Source organism: Corythoichthys intestinalis, chromosome 14 (assembly GCF_030265065.1).
Source record: "Corythoichthys intestinalis isolate RoL2023-P3 chromosome 14, ASM3026506v1, whole genome shotgun sequence".
Classification (NCBI taxonomy): domain Eukaryota; kingdom Metazoa; phylum Chordata; class Actinopteri; order Syngnathiformes; family Syngnathidae; genus Corythoichthys; species Corythoichthys intestinalis.
This window is the reverse complement of record NC_080408.1, coordinates 20,200,954-20,220,846: the sequence shown is the minus strand read 5'-3', so window position 1 is coordinate 20,220,846 and position 19,893 is coordinate 20,200,954.

Here is a 19,893-nt window from a genome sequence, read left to right as displayed (position 1 = left end):
CATGTATTGGAAAAACGAGTGACTTTCTATTGCCACTAGTTGGCGCTGTAGGGTTGATGCAAATGATCTCTACAAGGCCCTTCAGGGTATGACTCTCAACAAGCACGGGAAGTTTGGCGCAGATATGTTGTATATCTGCCGAGTTATGACTGTTCAAAGTTTTTGGAGAGAAAAATTGTTGACAGTCATTTTCACTTTCCTGTTTGGACCCCTCCGCTTCAACGAAACTTCAATATTTTTCATCAGGCACCTGAAGACAGGTCTTAAGCCTTCCCTTATGCAGGTTTGAGGTCAACAGATTTTTTTTCCTTGGAGGAGGAACCTGTCTCGTAAAAAAAGGCATTTCCTGTTCTCACTAGGGGGCGCTAGGCCTAATGGGTAATATTTCAATGCACTCGTGTTAAGGGTGGGATGTCGCACATACATGCCAGATATGAAAAAGATGGAACGTTGTGTGAAGGAACTATTAGTCATTTACTGAATTTGTCATTTTGCCGAAAAAATGGCCGACTTTGGCACCCCGCCCAGGTCAGGCCCGTGAATGAAAACACACCATTTTGATAACTTAAGATTTCATATGCCTCATGAACAGTCTCGCCAATTTTGAGAATGATCAAACTAATTCCCTAGGTGCCAAGGTGTAAAATGTGCACACTGTAAATCGATAAAAATTTCACATTCAATCCAAAATACCCGATTTCCTGTTGGGTTTGGAATATGCATGCAAGAGACTTTTTGGAGCAGTTTTGTACAAGGTATCGACTCTCCGAATTTCATCCCTCTACGTTGAAAAAACCTAAATGGAGAGGCCTTTTTGAAAATTTCAAGGGGGCGCCACTGAGCCATTTTGTTACATGTTTTCGTAACGTTGCAAGATTATTGAACGTTATGCAAAGCCACATGTATGTCCAAATTTTTGTGAGTTTTCGTGCATGTTCAAGCCTCCAAATGTAAACTCCTACTGTGAACCGATAAAAATTTCACATTCGATCCAAAATACCCGATTTCCTGTTGGATTTGGAATACGGGTGCAAGAGACTTTTTGGAGCAGTTTTGCACAAGGTATCGACTCCCCAAATTTCATCACTCTCTGTTAAAAAAACCTAATAGGAAACGCCTTTTTGAAAAATTCAAGGGGGCGCCACTGAGCCATTTTGCTACATGTTTTCGTAACATTGCAAGATTATCGAACGTTATCTAAAGCCGCATGTATGTGCAAATTTGTACAAGTTTTTGTGCATATTCAAGCCTCCAAATGTAAACTCCTACTGTGAACCCATGAAAATTTCACATTCGATCCAAAATACCCGATTTCCTGTTGGATTTGGAATATGGGTGCAAGAGACTTTTTGGATCAGTTTTGCATAAGGTATCTACTCCCCAAATTTCCTTGCTCTATGTTGAAAAAACCCAATAGGAAAGGCCTTTTTTAAAACTTCTTTCTGTCGCCACTAGTTGGCACTGTAGAGTTGATGCAAATGACCCCTACAAGAACCTTCAGGGTATGACTCTCAACAAACACGGGAAGTTTGGCGCAGATATGTTGTATATCTGCCGAGTTATGACTGTTCAAAGTTTTTTGCGTGACAAATTGTTGACGTTCATTTTCACTTTCCTGTTTGGACCCCTCCGCCTCAACGAAACCTCAATATTTTTCATCAGGCACCTGAACACAGGTCTTAAGGCTCCCCTGATGCAGGTTTGAGGTCAACAGATTTTTTTCCCTTGGAGGAGGAACCTGTCTCGTAAAAAAAGGCATTTCCTGTTCTCACTAGGGGGCGCTAGACCTAATGGGTAATATTTCAATGCACTCGTGTTAAGGGTGGGATACCACACATACATGCCAAATATGAAAAAGATTGAACGTTGTGTCAAGGAACTATAAGTCATTTACTGAATTTGTCATTTTGCCGAAAAAATGGTCGACTTTGGCACCACGCCCAGGTCAGACCCGTGAATGAAAACGCACCATTTTCAAAACTTAAGATTTCATATGTCTCCTGAACAGTCTCACCAATTTTGAAGATGATCCAACTAACTCCCTCGGCGAAAAGGTCTCAAATGTGCACCCTGTAAATCGATAAAAATTTCATATTTGATCCAAAATAACCGATTTCCTGTTGGGTTTGGAATATGCGTGTAAATGCTTTTTTGGAGCGGTTTTGGACAAGGTATAGACCCCCCAAATTTCATTGCTCTACGCTGACAGACCCTAATGTTATAGGCCAATTTTAAAATTTCAAGGGGGCGCCACTGAGCCATTTTGTTATATTTTTTTGCAACGTTGCAAAATTATCGAAATTTACAATTTTCCGGACGTATGTGCAAATTTTGGTGACTTTTCGTGCATGTTCAGGCCTCCAAATTGGCCGTTTTCATTTGCCCTGAAAAAAAAAAAAAAAAATAAAAATAAAAAAAATAATAATCCTTTGCAAAACAATAGGGCCTTCGCACGCTTAGTGCTCGGGCCCTAATAATAATAATCCTTCGAAGAACAATAGGGCCTCGCACGCTGAGAGTGCTCGGGCCCTAATAATCCTTCGAAGAACAATAGGGCCTCGCACGCTGAGAGTGCTCGGGCCCTAATAACTAGGCCTGCAAGCAGGACTGAACGGGCCCTCGCAATCTAGCGCAACTCGGACGTCACGCAACTCGGACTGTGTGCAGGTCAGGGTGGTGGCAGATCCTCCTCTCTAATCATCTCATTAGAACCTAACATGCTCGAAAGTCGCCTAATTACATTCCCACACCCAAGAGATAAAAACCCCTATTGGAGAGAGTACTACAAAAAAGGAGCCACTACTGAGCTGTGCAGCCAAGCCCTTATTCAAAACCAAAATTAATCTTCTAACTTGGCCAATTCGACCAAGTGTGCCAAATATTGTGGCTCTATAAGCTGCCTGAGTCTCTGAAAAAAAATATTTCCTTTAAATGGCGAACAAAGGGTCGTCATGGCAACAGACAGAGACACGTGGACATGGGCCGTAAAAAAGTATTTTAATAGGTCTTGAAACTACAATGACCAACATGAAAAGAACTGGACATGTTTTGGAAAAACGAGTGACTTCCTATCGCCACTAGTTGGCGCTGTAGGGTTGATGCAAATGACCCCTACAAGTTCCTTCAGGGTATGACTCTCAACAAGCACGGGAAGTTTGGCGCAGATATGTTCTATATCTGCCGAGTTATGATTGTTCAAAGTTTTTGGAGAGAAAAATTGTTGACAGTCATTTTCACTTTCCTGTTTGGACCCCTCCGCTTCAACGAAACTTCAATATTTTTCATCAGGCACCTGAAGACAGGTCTTAAGGCTTCCCTTATGCAGGTTTGAGGTAGATTGGTTTTTTCCCTTTAGAGGAGGAGTGTGTCCCGTAAAAAAGGGCATTTCCTGTTTCCACTAGGAGGCGCCAGGCACAAATGGTAAATTTTCAATCCAGTCCTGCTCAGGCTGGTATACCTCACACACATGCCAGATTTAAAATAGATTTAACATTGTATGAGGGTGTTATCAGTCATTTTCCGAATTTGGTGTTTTGGCGAAAAAATGGAAGAATTTGGCGCCCCGCCCAGGTCAGGCCCGTGAATGAAAACACACCATTTTTATAACTTAAGATTTCATATGCCTCATGAACAGTCTCGCCAATTTTGAGAATGATCAAACTAATTCCCTAGGTGCCAAGGTGTAAAATGTGCACACTGTAAATCGATAAAAAGTTCACATTCAATCCAAAATACCCGATTTCCTGTAGGATTTGGAATGTGCGTGCAAGAGACTTTTTGGAGCAGTTTTGCACAAAGTTTTGACTCTCCAAATTTCATCACTCTATGTTAGAAAAACCTAAATGGAGAGGCCTTTTTGAAAATTTCAAGGGGGCGCCACTGAGCCATTTTCTTAAATTGTTTCGTAACGTTGCAAGATTATCGAACGTTATCCAAAGCCGCATGTATGTGCAAATTTTGGTGAGTTTTTATGCATATTCAAGCCTCCAAATGTAAACTCTTACTGTGAACCCATGAAAATTTCACATTCGATCCAAAATACCCGATTTCCTGTTGGATTTGGAATATGGGTGCAAGAGACTTTTTGGAGCAGTTTTGCATAAGGTATCTACTCCCCAAATTTCCTTGCTCTATGTTGAAAAAACCCAATAGGAAAGGCCTTTTTTAAAACTTCTTTCTGTCGCCACTAGTTGGCACTGTAGAGTTGATGCAAATGACCCCTACAAGAACCTTCAGGGTATGACTCTCAACAAACACGGAAAGTTTGGCGCAGATATGTTGCATATCTGCCGAGTTATGACTGTTCAAAATTTTTGGCGAGACAAATTGTTGACGGTCATTTTCACTTCCAGTTTGGACCTCTCCGCTTCAACGAAACCTCAATATTTTTCCTCAGGGACCTGAACACATGTCTTGAGGCTCCCCTGAAACAGGTTTGAGGTCAATAGATTTTTTTCCCTTGGAGGAGGAGCCTGTCTCGTAAAGAAGGCCATTTCCTGTTCCCACTAGGGGGCGCCAGGCCTAATGGGTAATATTTCAATGCAGTCGTGTTCAGGCTGGGATATCTCATATACATGCTAGAAATGAAAAAGATTGAACGTTGTATCACGGAGTTTTTAATCATTTTCTGAATTTGGTATTTTGCCCAAAAATGGCCGACTTTGGGACCACGCCCAGGTCAGACCCTTGAGTGAAAACTCACCATTTTGAAAACTTAAGATCTCATATGTCTCCTGAATAGTCTGACCAATTTTGAAGACTATCCAACTATTTTCTTCAGCGACAAGGTCTCAAATGTAAATCGATAAAATTTCACATTTGATCCAAAATTTCCGGCTTCCTGTTGGGTTTGGAATATGGGTGCAAGAGACTTTTTGGAGCAGTTTTGCACAATGTATCGACTTGCCAAATTTCATCGTTCTACGTTGAAAAAACCTAATAGGAAAGGCCTTTTTGAAAATTTCAAGGGGGCGCCACTGAGCCATTTTGTTAAATTTTTTTGTAGATTATCAAAATTTACGCAAAGTTGCATGTATGTGCAAATTTTGGTGAGTTTTCGTGCATGTTCAGGCCTCCAAATGTAAACTCAAACTGTGAACCGATAAAAATTTCACATTTGATCCAAAATATCCGATTTCCTGTTGGATTTGGAATATGGGTGCAAGAGGCTTTTTTGAACAGTTAGGCATAAGGTATCTACTCCCCAAATTTCATTGCTCTACGTTGAAAACCTGAGAGGAGAGGCCTTTTTGAAAATTTTAAGGGTCAAGGGGGCGCCACTGAGCCATTTTTTGACATTTTTTCAAAACGACACAAGATTATCGAAATTTACGCAAAGCCGCACGTTTGTGCAAATTTTGGTGACTTTTCGTGCATGTTCAGGCCTCCAAATTGGCCATTTTCATTTGCCCTGAAAAAAGAATAATAATAATAATAATAACTAGGCCTGCAAGCAGGACTGAACGGGCCCTCGCAATCTAGCGCAACTCGGACGTCACGCAACTCGGACTGTGTGCAGGTCAGGGTGGTGGCAGATCCTCCTCTCTAATCATCTCATTAGAACCTAACATGCTCGAAAGTCGCCTATTTACATTCCCACACCCAAGAGATAAAAACCCCTATTGGAGAGAGTACTACAAAAAAGGAGCTACTACTGAGCTGTGCAGCCAAGCCCTTATTAAAAACCAAAATTAATCTTCTAACTGGGCCAATTCGACCAAGCGTGCCAAATATTGTGGCTCTATAAACTGCCTGAGTCTCTGAAAAAAAATATTTCCTTTAAATGGCGAACAAAGGGTCGTCACGGCAACAGACAGAGACACGTGGACATGGGCCGTAAATACGTATTTTAATAGGTCTTGAAACTACAATGACCAACCTGAAGAGAACTGGACATGTATTGGAAAAACGAGTGACTTTCTATTGCCACTAGTTGGCGCTGTAGGGTTGATGCAAATGACACCTACAAGGCCCTTCAGGGTATGACTCTCAACAAGCACGGGAAGTTTGGCGCAGATATGTTGTATATCTGCCGTGTTATGACTGTTCAAAGTTTTTGGAGAGAAAAATTGTTGACGGTCATTTTCACTTTCCTGTTTGGACCCCTCCGCTTCAGCGAACCTTCAATATTTTTCATCAGGCACCTGAAGACAGGTCTTAAGGCTTCCCTTAAGCATGTTTGAGGTAGATTGATTTTTTCCCTTTAGAGGAGGAGTGTGTCCCGTAAAAAAGGGCATTTCCTGTTCCCACTAGGAGGCGCCAGGCACAAATGGTAAATTTTCAATCCAGTCCTGCTCAGGCTGGTATACCTCACACACATGCCAGATTTAAAATAGATTGAACGTTGTATGAGGGAGTTATCAGTAATTTTCCAAATTCGGTGTTTTGGCAAAAAAATGGCTGACTTTGGCACCCCGCCTAGGTCAGGCCCGTGAATGAAAACACACCATTTTGATAACTTAAGATTTCATATGCCTCATGAACAGTCTCACCAATTTTGAGAATGATCAAACTAATTCCCTAGGTGCCAAGGTGTAAAATGTGCACACTGTAAATCGATAAAAATTTCACATTCAATCCAAAATACCCGATTTCCTGTTGGGTTTGGAATACACATGCAAGAGACTTTTTGGAGCAGTTTTGTACAAGGTATCGACTCTCCGAATTTCATCCCTCTACGTTGAAAAAACCTAAATGGAGAGGCCTTTTTGAAAATTTCAAGGGGGCGCCACTGAGCCATTTTGTTAAATTGTTTCGTAACGTTGCAAGATTATCGAACGTTATCCAAAGCCGCATGTATGTGCAAATTTTGGTGAGTTTTTATGCATATTCAAGCCTCCAAATGTAAACTCTTACTGTGAACCCATGAAAATTTCACATTCGATCCAAAATACCCGATTTCCTGTTGGATTTGGAATATGGGTGCAAGAGACTTTTTGGAGCAGTTTTGCATAAGGTATCTACTCCCCAAATTTCCTTGCTCTATGTTGAAAAAACCCAATAGGAAAGGCCTTTTTTAAAACTTCTTTCTGTCGCCACTAGTTGGCACTGTAGAGTTGATGCAAATGACCCCTACAAGAACCTTCAGGGTATGACTCTCAACAAACACGGAAAGTTTGGCGCAGATATGTTGCATATCTGCCGAGTTATGACTGTTCAAAGTTTTTGGCGAGACAAATTGTTGACGGTCATTTTCACTTCCAGTTTGGACCTCTCCGCTTCAACGAAACCTCAATATTTTTCATCAGGGACCTGAACACATGTCTTGAGGCTCCCCTGAAACAGGTTTGAGGTCAATAGATTTTTTTCCCTTGGAGGAGGAGCCTGTCTCGTAAAGAAGGCCATTTCCTGTTCCCACTAGGGGGCGCCAGGCCTAATGGGTAATATTTCAATGCAGTCGTGTTCAGGCTGGGATATCTCATATACATGCTAGAAATGAAAAAGATTGAACGTTGTATCATGGAGTTTTTAATCATTTTCTGAATTTGGTATTTTGCCCAAAAATGGCCGACTTTGGGACGACGCCCAGGCCAGACCCTTGAATGAAAACACACCATTTTGAAAACTTAAGATCTCATAGGTCTCCTGAATAGTCTGACCAATTTTGAAGACGATCCAACTTTATCCTTCAGCGACAAGGTCTCAAATGTAAATCGATAAAATTTCGCATTTGACCCAAAATTTCCGGCTTCCTGTTGGGTTTGGAATATGGGTGCAAGAGACTTTTTGGAGCAGTTTTGTACAATGTATCAACTCACTAAATTTCATTGTTCTACGTTGAAAAAACCTAATAGGAGAGGCCTTTTTGAAAATTTCAAGGGGGCGCCACTGAGCCATTTTGTTAATTTTTTTTATAGATTATCAAAATTTACGCAAAGTTGAATGTATGTGCAAATTTTGGTGAGTTTTCATGCATATTCAAGCCTCCAAACGTAAACTCCAACTGTGAACCGAAAAAATTTCACATTCGATCCAAAATACCCGATTTCCTGTTGGATTTGGAATATGGGTGCAAGAGGCTTTTTTGAACAGTTAGGCATAAGGTATCTACTCCCCAAATTTCATTGCTCTACGTTGAAAACCTGAGAGGAGAGGCCTTTTTGAAAATTTTAAGGGTCAAGGGGGCGCCACTGAGCCATTTTTTGACATTTTTTCAAAACGACGCAAGATTATCGAAATTTACGCGAATCTGCACGTACGTGAAAATTTTGGTGACTTTTCGTGCATGTTCAGGCCTCCAAATTGGCCATTTTCATTTGCCCTGAAAAAAGAAGAATAATAATAACTAGGCCTGCAAGCAGGACTGAACGGGCCCTCGCAATCTAGCGCAACTCGGACGTCACGCAACTCGGACTGTGTGCAGGTCAGGGTGGTGGCAGATCCTCCTCTCTAATCATCTCATTAGAACCTAATATGCTCGAAAGTCGCCTATTTACATTCCCACACCCAAGAGATAAAAACCCCTATTGGAGAGAGTACTACAAAAAAGGAGCCACTACTGAGCTGTGCAGCCAAGCCCTTATTCAAAACCAAAATTAATCTTCTAACTTGGCCAATTCGACCAAGTGTGCCAAATATTGTGGCTCTATAAGCTGCCTGAGTCTCTGAAAAAAAATATTTCCTTTAAATGGCGAACAAAGGGTCGTCACGGCAACAGACAGAGACACGTGGACATGGGCCGTAAAAAAGTATTTTAATAGGTCTTGAAACTACAATGACCAACATGAAAAGAACTGGACATGTTTTGGAAAAACGAGTGACTTTCTATCGCCACTAGTTGGCGCTGTAGGGTTGATGCAAATGACCCCTACAAGTTCCTTCAGGGTATGACTCTCAACAAGCACGGGAAGTTTGGCGCAGATATGTTCTATATCTGCCGAGTTATGATTTTTCAAAGTTTTTGGAGAGAAAAATTGTTGACAGTCATTTTCACTTTCCTGTTTGGACCCCTCCGCTTCAACGAAACTTCAATATTTTTCATCATGCACCTGAAGACAGGTCTTAAGGCTTCCCTTATGCAGGTTTGAGGTAGATTGGTTTTTTCCCTTTAGAGGAGGAGTGTGTCCCGTAAAAAAGGGCATTTCCTGTTTCCACTAGGAGGCGCCAGGCACAAATGGTAAATTTTCAATCCAGTCCTGCTCAGGCTGGTATACCTCACACACATGCCAGATTTAAAATAGATTTAACATTGTATGAGGGTGTTATCAGTCATTTTCCGAATTCGGTGTTTTGGCGAAAAAATGGAAGAATTTGGCGCCCCGCCCAGGTCAGGCCCGTGAATGAAAACACACCATTTTTATAACTTATGATTTCATATGCCTCATGAACAGTCTCGCCATTTTTGAGAATGATCAAACTAATTCCCTAGGTGCCAAGGTGTAAAATGTGCACACTGTAAATCGATAAAAAGTTCACATTCAATCCAAAATACCCGATTTCCTGTAGGATTTGGAATGTGTGTGCAAGAGACTTTTTGGAGCAGTTTTGCACAAAGTTTTGACTCTCCAAATTTCATCACTCTATGTTGGAAAAACCTAAATGGAGAGGCCTTTTTGAAAATTTCAAGGGGGCGCCACTGAGCCATTTTGTTAAAATTTTTCGTAACGTTGCAAGATTATCGAACGTTATCCAAAGCCGCATGTATGTGCAAATTTTGGTGAGTTTTTATGCATATTCAAGCCTCCAAATGTAAACTCTTACTGTGAACCCATGAAAATTTCACATTCGATCCAAAATACCCGATTTCCTGTTGGATTTGGAATATGGGTGCAAGAGACTTTTTGGAGCAGTTTTGCATAAGGTATCTACTCCCCAAATTTCCTTGCTCTATGTTGAAAAAACCCAATAGGAAAGGCCTTTTTTAAAACTTCTTTCTGTCGCCACTAGTTGGCACTGTAGAGTTGATGCAAATGACCCCTACAAGAACCTTCAGGGTATGACTCTCAACAAACACGGAAAGTTTGGCGCAGATATGTTGCATATCTGCCGAGTTATGACTGTTCAAAATTTTTGGCGAGACAAATTGTTGACGGTCATTTTCACTTCCAGTTTGGACCTCTCCGCTTCAACGAAACCTCAATATTTTTCATCAGGGACCTGAACACATGTCTTGAGGCTCCCCTGAAACAGGTTTGAGGTCAATAGATTTTTTTCCCTTGGAGGAGGAGCCTGTCTCGTAAAGAAGGCCATTTCCTGTTCCCACTAGGGGGCGCCAGGCCTAATGGGTAATATTTCAATGCAGTCGTGTTCAGGCTGGGATATCTCATATACATGCTAGAAATGAAAAAGATTGAACGTTGTATCACGGAGTTTTTAATCATTTTCTGAATTTGGTATTTTGCCCAAAAATGGCCGACTTTGGGACCACGCCCAGGTCAGACCCTTGAGTGAAAACTCACCATTTTGAAAACTTAAGATCTCATAGGTCTCCTGAATAGTCTGACCAATTTTGAAGACGATCCAACTATTTTCTTCAGCGACAAGGTCTCAAATGTAAATCGATAAAATTTCACATTTGATCCAAAATTTCCGGCTTCCTGTTGGGTTTGGAATATGGGTGCAAGAGACTTTTTGGAGCAGTTTTGCACAATGTATCGACTCGCCAAATTTCATCGTTCTACGTTGAAAAAACCTAATAGGAAAGGCCTTTTTGAAAATTTCAAGGGGGCGCCACTGAGCCATTTTGTTAATTTTTTTTGTAGATTATCAAAATTTACGCAAAGTTGCATGTATGTGCAAATTTTGGTGAGTTTTCGTGCATGTTCAGGCCTCCAAATTTAAACTCCAACTGTGAACCGATAAAAATTTCACATTTGATCCAAAATATCCGATTTCCTGTTGGATTTGGAATATGGGTGCAAGAGGCTTTTTTGAACAGTTAGGCATAAGGTATCTACTCCCCAAATTTCATTGCTCTACGTTGAAAACCTGAGAGGAGAGGCCTTTTTGAAAATTTTAAGGGTCAAGGGGGCGCCACTGAGCCATTTTTTGACATTTTTTCAAAACGACACAAGATTATCGAAATTTACGCAAAGCCGCACGTTTGTGCAAATTTTGGTGACTTTTCGTGCATGTTCAGGCCTCCAAATTGGCCATTTTCATTTGCCCTGAAAAAAGAAGAAGAATAATAATAATAATAATAATAATAACTAGGCCTGCAAGCAGGACTGAACGGGCCCTCGCAATCTAGCGCAACTCGGACGTCACGCAACTCGGACTGTGTGCAGGTCAGGGTGGTGGCAGATCCTCCTCTCTAATCATCTCATTAGAACCTAAGATGCTCGAAAGTAGCAAAAACCCCTATTGGAGAGAGTACTACAAAAAAGGAGCCACTACTGAGCTGTGTAGCCAAGCCCTTATTCAAAACCCAAAACTAATCTTCTAAGTGGGCCAATTCGACCAAGTGTGCCAAATATTGTGGCTCTATAAGCTGCCTGAGTCTCTGAAAAAAAATATTTCCTTTAAATGGCGAACAAAGGGTCGTCACGGCAACAGACAGAGACACGTGGACATGGGCCGTAAATAAGTATTTTAATAGGTCTTGAAACTACAATGACCAACCTGAAAAGAACTGAACATGTATTGGAAAAACGAGTGACTTTCTATCGCCACTAGTTGGCGCTGTAGGTTTGATGCAAATGACCCCTACAAGGCCCTTCAGGGTATGACTCTCAACAAGCACGGGAAGTTTGGCGCAGATATGTTGTATATCTGCCGAGTTATGACTGTTCAAAGTTTTTGGAGAGAAAAATTGTTGACAGTCATTTTCACTTTCCTGTTTGGACCCCTCCGCTTCAACGAAACTTCAATATTTTTCATCAGGCACCTGAAGACAGGTCTTAAGGCTTCCCTTATGCAGCTTTGAGGTAGATTGATTTTTTCCCTTTAGAGGAGGAGTGTGTCCCGTAAAAAAAGGGCATTTCCTGTTCCCACTAGGAGGCGCCAAGCACAAATGGTAAATTTTCAATCCAGTCCTGCTCAGGCTGGTATACCTCACACACATGCCAGATTTAAAATAGATTGAACGTTGTATGAGGGAGTTATCAGTCATTTTCCGAATTCAGTGTTTTGGCGAAAAAATGGCCGACTTTGGCACCCCGCCCAGGTCAGGCCCGTGAATGAAAACACACCATTTTGATAACTTAAGATTTCATATGCCTCATGAACAGTCTCGCCAATTTTGAGAATGATCAAACTAATTCCCTAGGTGCCAAGGTGTAAAATGTGCACACTGTAAATCGATAAAAATTTCACATTCAATCCAAAATACCCGATTTCCTGTTGGGTTTGGAATATGCATGCAAGAGACTTTTTGGAGCAGTTTTGTACAAGGTATCGACTCTCTGAATTTCATCCCTCTACGTTGAAAAAACCTAAATGGAGAGGCCTTTTTGAAAATTTCAAGGGGGCGCCACTGAGCCATTTTGTTACATGTTTTCGTAACGTTGCAAGATTATTGAACGTTATGCAAAGCCACATGTATGTCCAAATTTTTGTGAGTTTTCGTGCATGTTCAAGCCTCCAAATGTAAACTCCTACTGTGAACCGATAAAAATTTCACATTCGATCCAAAATACCCGATTTCCTGTTGGATTTGGAATACGGGTGCAAGAGACTTTTTGGAGCAGTTTTGCACAAGGTATCGACTCCCCAAATTTCATCACTCTCTGTCAAAAAAACCTAATAGGAAACGCCTTTTTGAAAAATTCAAGGGGGCGCCACTGAGGCATTTTGCTACATTTTTTCGTAACATTGCAAGATTATCGAACGTTATCTAAAGCCGCATGTATGTGCAAATTTTTACGAGTTTTTGTGCATATTCAAGCCTCCAAATGTAAACTCCTACTGTGAACCCATGAAAATTTCACATTCGATCCAAAATACCCGATTTCCTGTTGGATTTGGAAAATGGGTGCAAGAGACTTTTTGGAGCAGTTTTGCATAAGGTATCTACTCCCCAAATTTCCTTGCTCTATGTTGAAAAAACCCAATAGGAAAGGCCTTTTTTAAAACTTCTTTCTGTCGCCACTAGTTGGCACTGTAGAGTTGATGCAAATGACCCCTACAAGAACCTTCAGGGTATGACTCTCAACAAACACGGGAAGTTTGGCGCAGATATGTTGTATATCTGCCGAGTTATGACTGTTCAAAGTTTTTTGCGTGACAAATTGTTGACGTTCATTTTCACTTTCCTGTTTGGACCCCTCCGCCTCAACAAAACCTCAATATTTTTCATCAGGCACCTGAACACAGGTCTTAAGGCTCCCCTGATGCAGGTTTGAGGTCAACAGATTTTTTTCCCTTGGAGGAGGAACCTGTCTCGTAAAAAAAGGCATTTCCTGTTCTCACTAGGGGGCGCTAGACCTAATGGGTAATATTTCAATGCACTCGTGTTAAGGGTGGGATACCACACATACATGCCAAATATGAAAAAGATTGAACGTTGTGTCAAGGAACTATAAGTCATTTACTGAATTTGTCATTTTGCCGAAAAAATGGTCGACTTTGGCACCACGCCCAGGTCAGACCCGTGAATGAAAACGCACCATTTTCAAAACTTAAGATTTCATATGTCTCCTGAACAGTCTCACCAATTTTGAAGATGATCCAACTAACTCCCTCGGCGAAAAGGTCTCAAATGTGCACCCTGTAAATCGATAAAAATTTCATATTTGATCCAAAATAACCGATTTCCTGTTGGGTTTGGAATATGCGTGTAAATGCTTTTTTGGAGCGGTTTTGGACAAGGTATAGACCCCCCAAATTTCATTGCTCTACGCTGACAGACCCTAATGTTATAGGCCAATTTTAAAATTTCAAGGGGGCGCCACTGAGCCATTTTGTTATATTTTTTTGCAACGTTGCAAAATTATCGAAATTTACAATTTTCCGGACGTATGTGCAAATTTTGGTGACTTTTCGTGCATGTTCAGGCCTCCAAATTGGCCGTTTTCATTTGCCCTGAAAAAAAAAAAAAAAAAAAAAAATAAAAAAAAAAATAATCCTTTGCAAAACAATAGGGCCTTCGCACGCTTAGTGCTCGGGCCCTAATAATAATAATAATAATAATAATAATCCTTTGCAAAACAATAGGGCCTTCGCACGCTTAGTGCTCGGGCCCTAATAATAATAATAATAATAATAATAATAATAATAATAATCCTTTGCAAAACAATAGGGCCTTCGCACGCTGAGTGCTCGGGCCCTAATAATAACTAGCCCTGCAAGCAGGACTGACGGGCCCTCGCGTATGGCGCAACTCGGACGTCAAACAAAGTCGGAGGGCAGGCAGGTCGGGGCGGTGGCAGTCGACAACAGACAGATATCCAGGCAGATATATTGCATGTCTGAATGTTCAGAATGAGTGGGGAGAGAAAATGGCGACGGTCATGATGACTTTCTTATCGGACCCCTCTGCTTTAACAAAACAAAAGTGTTTATTAGGCACCTGAACACGGTCATTATGACTTTCCTATTGGACCCCTCTGCTTTAAGGAAACAAAAGTCTTACCGGAGTATAAGTCGCATTTGTGGGTGAAATTTACTTGATAAAATCCAACACATAGAACAGATATGTCATCTTGAAAGGCAATTTAATATAAAGATACAATAGAGAACAACATGCTGAATAAATGTACAGTGTACAGTGCATAAACAACGAAATGCGAATATACTGTCCTCACCAGGACGCTACCGCTCGGTCCTGGCTATAGACAGCGAACTCCAAAAAGACAATTCTGGATGTCCGCATAATTTGTTGAATCAATTTGGTCCTCGATAGCAAACAGGTTCACATCACCGTAAATAAATGATAATTACGTACTATTACAGCAATAATGTAACAGATTAGCATGCGTTCGCTAGCATTAGCACACCATTCAAACAACCACACAACTGGCTGTAAGTGTCCGCTCGCGGGTGGAAAACACACAACAACAGAAAAGATGATACACGCAGGCGTTGCCTCTGTAGAGATATTTTAAAGGCATAAACAATGAACGTAGGTTCACAGCCGTCTTTCTCTCTTGCTAACTCGCCCACTCACTCGCTCGCTCACTCACTCACTCACTCACTCACTCACTCACTCACTCACTCACTCACTCACTCACTCACTCACTCACTCACTCACTCACTCACTCAGAGCTATGTGGCTGTCTGTCTTCTTCTGGTGTGCGAGCGCTTATTCACGTAAACAAGTGCGAGTGCGCTCCCAGGTGGGCGTGAAAGCGCCACAAACTAAATGCATCCATTTCAATATAAAAAAGTCAATTATACAATTGAACATACATTGCCAAAGGCAGAACGCGAACGTGGCCATAGCTATTAACAGTTATTCAGATAACTATAGCATGCTAACAAGTTTACAAAACCATCAGTCCAAAACACCAAAATAACACGGGAAATTATATCATAATGTGTTAATAATTTCACTCACCAGGGGGCACCAGGCCTAATGGTTTTGTAAACCTGTTAGCATGCTATAGTAATCTGAATAACTGTTAATAGCTATGGCCACGTTCGCGTTCTGCCTTTGGCAATGTATGTTCAATTGTATAATTGACTTTTTTATATTGAAATGGATGCATTTAGTTTGTGGCGCTTTCACGCCCAACTGGGAGCGCACTCGTTATTATTATTTTTTCATGGCAAATGAAAATGGCCATAGCTATTAAGAGTTATTCAGATAACTATAGCATGCTAACAAGTTTACAAAACCATTAGTCCAAAACACCTAAATAACATGGGAAATGTTATCATAATGTGTTAATAATTTCACACATAAGTCACTGCTGAGTATAAGTCGCACCCCAAACCAAAATATGAAGAAAAAAAAACACGACTTATAGTCGGAAAAATACAGTAGTCTTTTACTGAATTGTATTGTCAAAAATAAGACACATTTGCTCCCCTGCCCAGGAAAGGGCCGTGAATGAAATGTCACCATTTTGATAACCTAACATCTCATATGTGTCATGAACATTCATTCATTCATTCATTTTCCATGCCGCTTTTCCTCACGAGGGTCGCGGAGGTGCTGGAGCCTATCCCAGCTAACTCGGGGCAGTAGGCAGGGGACACCCTGAACTGGTTGCCAGCCAATTGCAGGGCACAAGGAGACATACAACCATTCACGCGCACACTCATACCTACGGACAATTTAGAGTGCTCAATCAGCCTACCATGCATGTTTTTGGGATGTCTGACCAATTTTGAGAAGCATTCAACTTACTGCTTCGGCGTAATGGTCTCAAACGTGCATGCAGGTTTTTGACAAAAATGCAAGATTCAATCCATAATACCCGATTTCCTGTTGGGTTTGGAATATGGGTGCAAGAGACTTTTTGGAGCAGTTTTGCACAACGTATCCACTCCCCAAATTTCATCACTCTACGTCGAAAAAAACTAATAGGACAGGCCTTTTTTAAAAATTGAAGGGGGCGCCACTGAGCCATTTTATTACATCTTTTGGTAATGTTGCTAAATTCATGAAATCTACATGAAGCCACATGTATGTGCACATTTTGGTGAGTTTTCGAGCATGTTCAGACCTCGAAATTGGCCATTTTGTGACAAAATGCCGAGGGTCTTTTCACTTTCCTGTTTGGATACTGCAACATCAACGAAAACTCAATATTTTTCATCAGATACCTAAAGACATGTCTTAAGGCTCCCCTGATGCAGGTTTGAGATCAATTGATGTTTTTCACCAGGAGGAGGAGCCTTTTTCGTAAAAAAGGGTGTTTCCTCTTCCCACAAGGGGGCGCCAGGCCTAATGGAAAATATTTCAATGCAGTCGTGTTCAGGTTAAGACACCTTACATGCATGCCAAATATGAAAAAGATTGGACCTTGTATCAGGAAGTTATTAATCATTTACTGAAATTGGCGCGTTGCCAAAAAAACACCCGACTTTGGTACCCCGCCCAGGTCAGGCCCGTGGACGAAAACTCACCATTTTCACAACTTAGTATCTCATATGTCTCATGAACACTTACACCAATTTTGAGGAAGATCCAACGTACTGGCTCGGCGCAACGGTCTGAAACGTGCATGCTGGTTTTCGCCCAAAATGCTATGTTTTTCAACATTCAATCCAGAATATCCCATTTCCTGTTGGGTTTGGAATATGGGTGCTTTAGACTTTTTGAAGCGGTTCTGGACAACGTATCCACTCCCCAAATTTCATCGCCCTACGTTGAAATACATCAAAGCAAAGGGCATTTTGAAAATTGCAAGGGGGCGCCACTGAGCCATTTTTTAATTTTTTTTGTAAACGTTGCCAAATTGTCGAAATTTTCGCGAAGCCGGATGTATGTGCAAATTTTGGTGAGTTTTTGAGCATGTTCAGGCCTTCAAATTGGCCATTTTCATTTGCCATGAAAAAAAAATAATAATAACTAGGCCTGCAAGCAGGACTGAACGGGCCCTCGCAATCTAGCGCAACTCGGACGTCACGCAACTCGGACTGTGTGCAGGTCAGGGTGGTGGCAGATCCTCCTCTCTAATCATCTCATTAGAACCTAACAAGCTCGAAAGTCGCCTCTTTACATTCCCACACCCAAGAGATAAAAACCCCTATTGGAGAGAGTACTACAAAAAAGGAGCCACTACTGAGCTGTGCAGCCAAGCCCTTATTCAAAACCAAATTAATCTTCTAACTGGGCCAATTCGACCAAGTGTGCCAACTATTGTGGCTCTATAAGCTCCCTGAGTCTCTGAAAAAAATATATTTCCTTTAAATGGCGAACAAAGGGTCGTCACGGCAACAGACAGAGACACGTGGACATGGGCCGTAAAAAAGTATTTTAATAGGTCTTGAAACTACAATGACCAACATGAAAAGAACTGGACATGTTTTGGAAAAACGAGTGACTTTCTATCGCCACTAGTTGGCGCTGTAGGGTTGATGCAAATGACCCCTACAAGGCCCTTCAGGGTATGACTCTCAACAAGCACGGGAAGTTTGGCGCAGATATCTTGTATATCTGCCGTGTTATGACTGTTCAAAGTTTTTGGAGAGAAAAATTGTTGACAGTCATTTTCACTTTCCTGTTTGGACCCCTCCGCTTCAACGAAACTTCAATATTTTTCATCAGGCACCTGAAGACAGGTCTTAAGGTTTCCCTTATGCAGGTTTGAGGTAGATTGATTTTTTCCCTTTAGAGGAGGAGTGTGTCCCGTAAAAAAGGGCATTTCCTGTTCCCACTAGGAGGCGCCAGGCACAAATGGTAAATTTTCAATCCAGTCCTGCTCAGGCTGTTATACCTCACACACATGCCAGATTTAAAATAGATTGAAGGTTGTATGAGGGAGTTATCAGTCATTTTCCGAATTCGGTGTTTTGGCGAAAAAATGGAAGAATTTGGCGCCCCGCCCAGGTCAGGCCCGTGAATGAAAACACACCATTTTTATAACTTAAGATTTCATATGCCTCATGAACAGTCTCACCAATTTTGAGAATGATCAAACTAATTCCCTAGGTGCCAAGGTGTAAAATGTGCACACTGTAAATCGATAAAAAGTTCACATTCAATCCAAAATACCCGATTTCCTGTAGGATTTGGAATGTGTGTGCAAGAGACTTTTTGGAGCAGTTTTGCACAAAGTTTTGACTCTCCAAATTTCATCACTCTATGTTAGAAAAACCTAAATGGAGAGGCCTTTTTGAAAATTTCAAGGGGGCGCCACTGAGCCATTTTGTTAAATTGTTTCGTAACGTTGCAAGATTATCGAACGTTATCCAAAGCCGCATGTATGTGCAAATTTTGGTGAGTTTTTATGCATATTCAAGCCTCCAAATGTAAACTCTTACTGTGAACCCATGAAAATTTCACATTCGATCCAAAATACCCGATTTCCTGTTGGATTTGGAATATGGGTGCAAGAGACTTTTTGGAGCAGTTTTGCATAATGTATCTACTCCCCAAATTTCCTTGCTCTATGTTGAAAAAACCCAATAGGAAAGGCCTTTTTTAAAACTTCTTTCTGTCGCCACTAGTTGGCACTGTAGAGTTGATGCAAATGACCCCTACAAGAACCTTCAGGGTATGACTCTCAACAAACACGGAAAGTTTGGCGCAGATATGTTGCATATCTGCCGAGTTATGACTGTTCAAAATTTTTGGCGAGACAAATTGTTGACGGTCATTTTCACTTCCAGTTTGGACCTCTCCGCTTCAACGAAACCTCAATATTTTTCATCAGGGACCTGAACACATGTCTTGAGGCTCCCCTGAAACAGGTTTGAGGTCAATAGATTTTTTTCCCTTGGAGGAGGAGCCTGTCTCGTAAAGAAGGCCATTTCCTGTTCCCACTAGGGGGCGCCAGGCCTAATGGGTAATATTTCAATGCAGTCGTGTTCAGGCTGGGATATCTCATATACATGCTAGAAATGAAAAAGATTGAACGTTGTATCACGGAGTTTTTAATCATTTTCTGAATTTGGTATTTTGCCCAAAAATGGCCGACTTTGGGACCACGCCCAGGTCAGACCCTTGAGTGAAAACTCACCATTTTCAAAACTTAAGATCTCATATGTCTCCTGAATAGTCTGACCAATTTTGAAGACGATCCAACTATTTTCTTCAGCGACAAGGTCTCAAATGTAAATCGATAAAATTTCACATTTGATCCAAAATTTCCGGCTTCCTGTTGGGTTTGGAATATGGGTGCAAGAGACTTTTTGGAGCAGTTTTGCACAATGTATCGACTCGCCAAATTTCATCGTTCTACGTTGAAAAAACCTAATAGGAAAGGCCTTTTTGAAAATTTCAAGGGGGCGCCACTGAGCCATTTTGTTAATTTTTTTTGTAGATTATCAAAATTTACGTAAAGTTGCATGTATGTGCAAATTTTGGTGAGTTTTCGTGCATGTTCAGGCCTCCAAATGTAAACT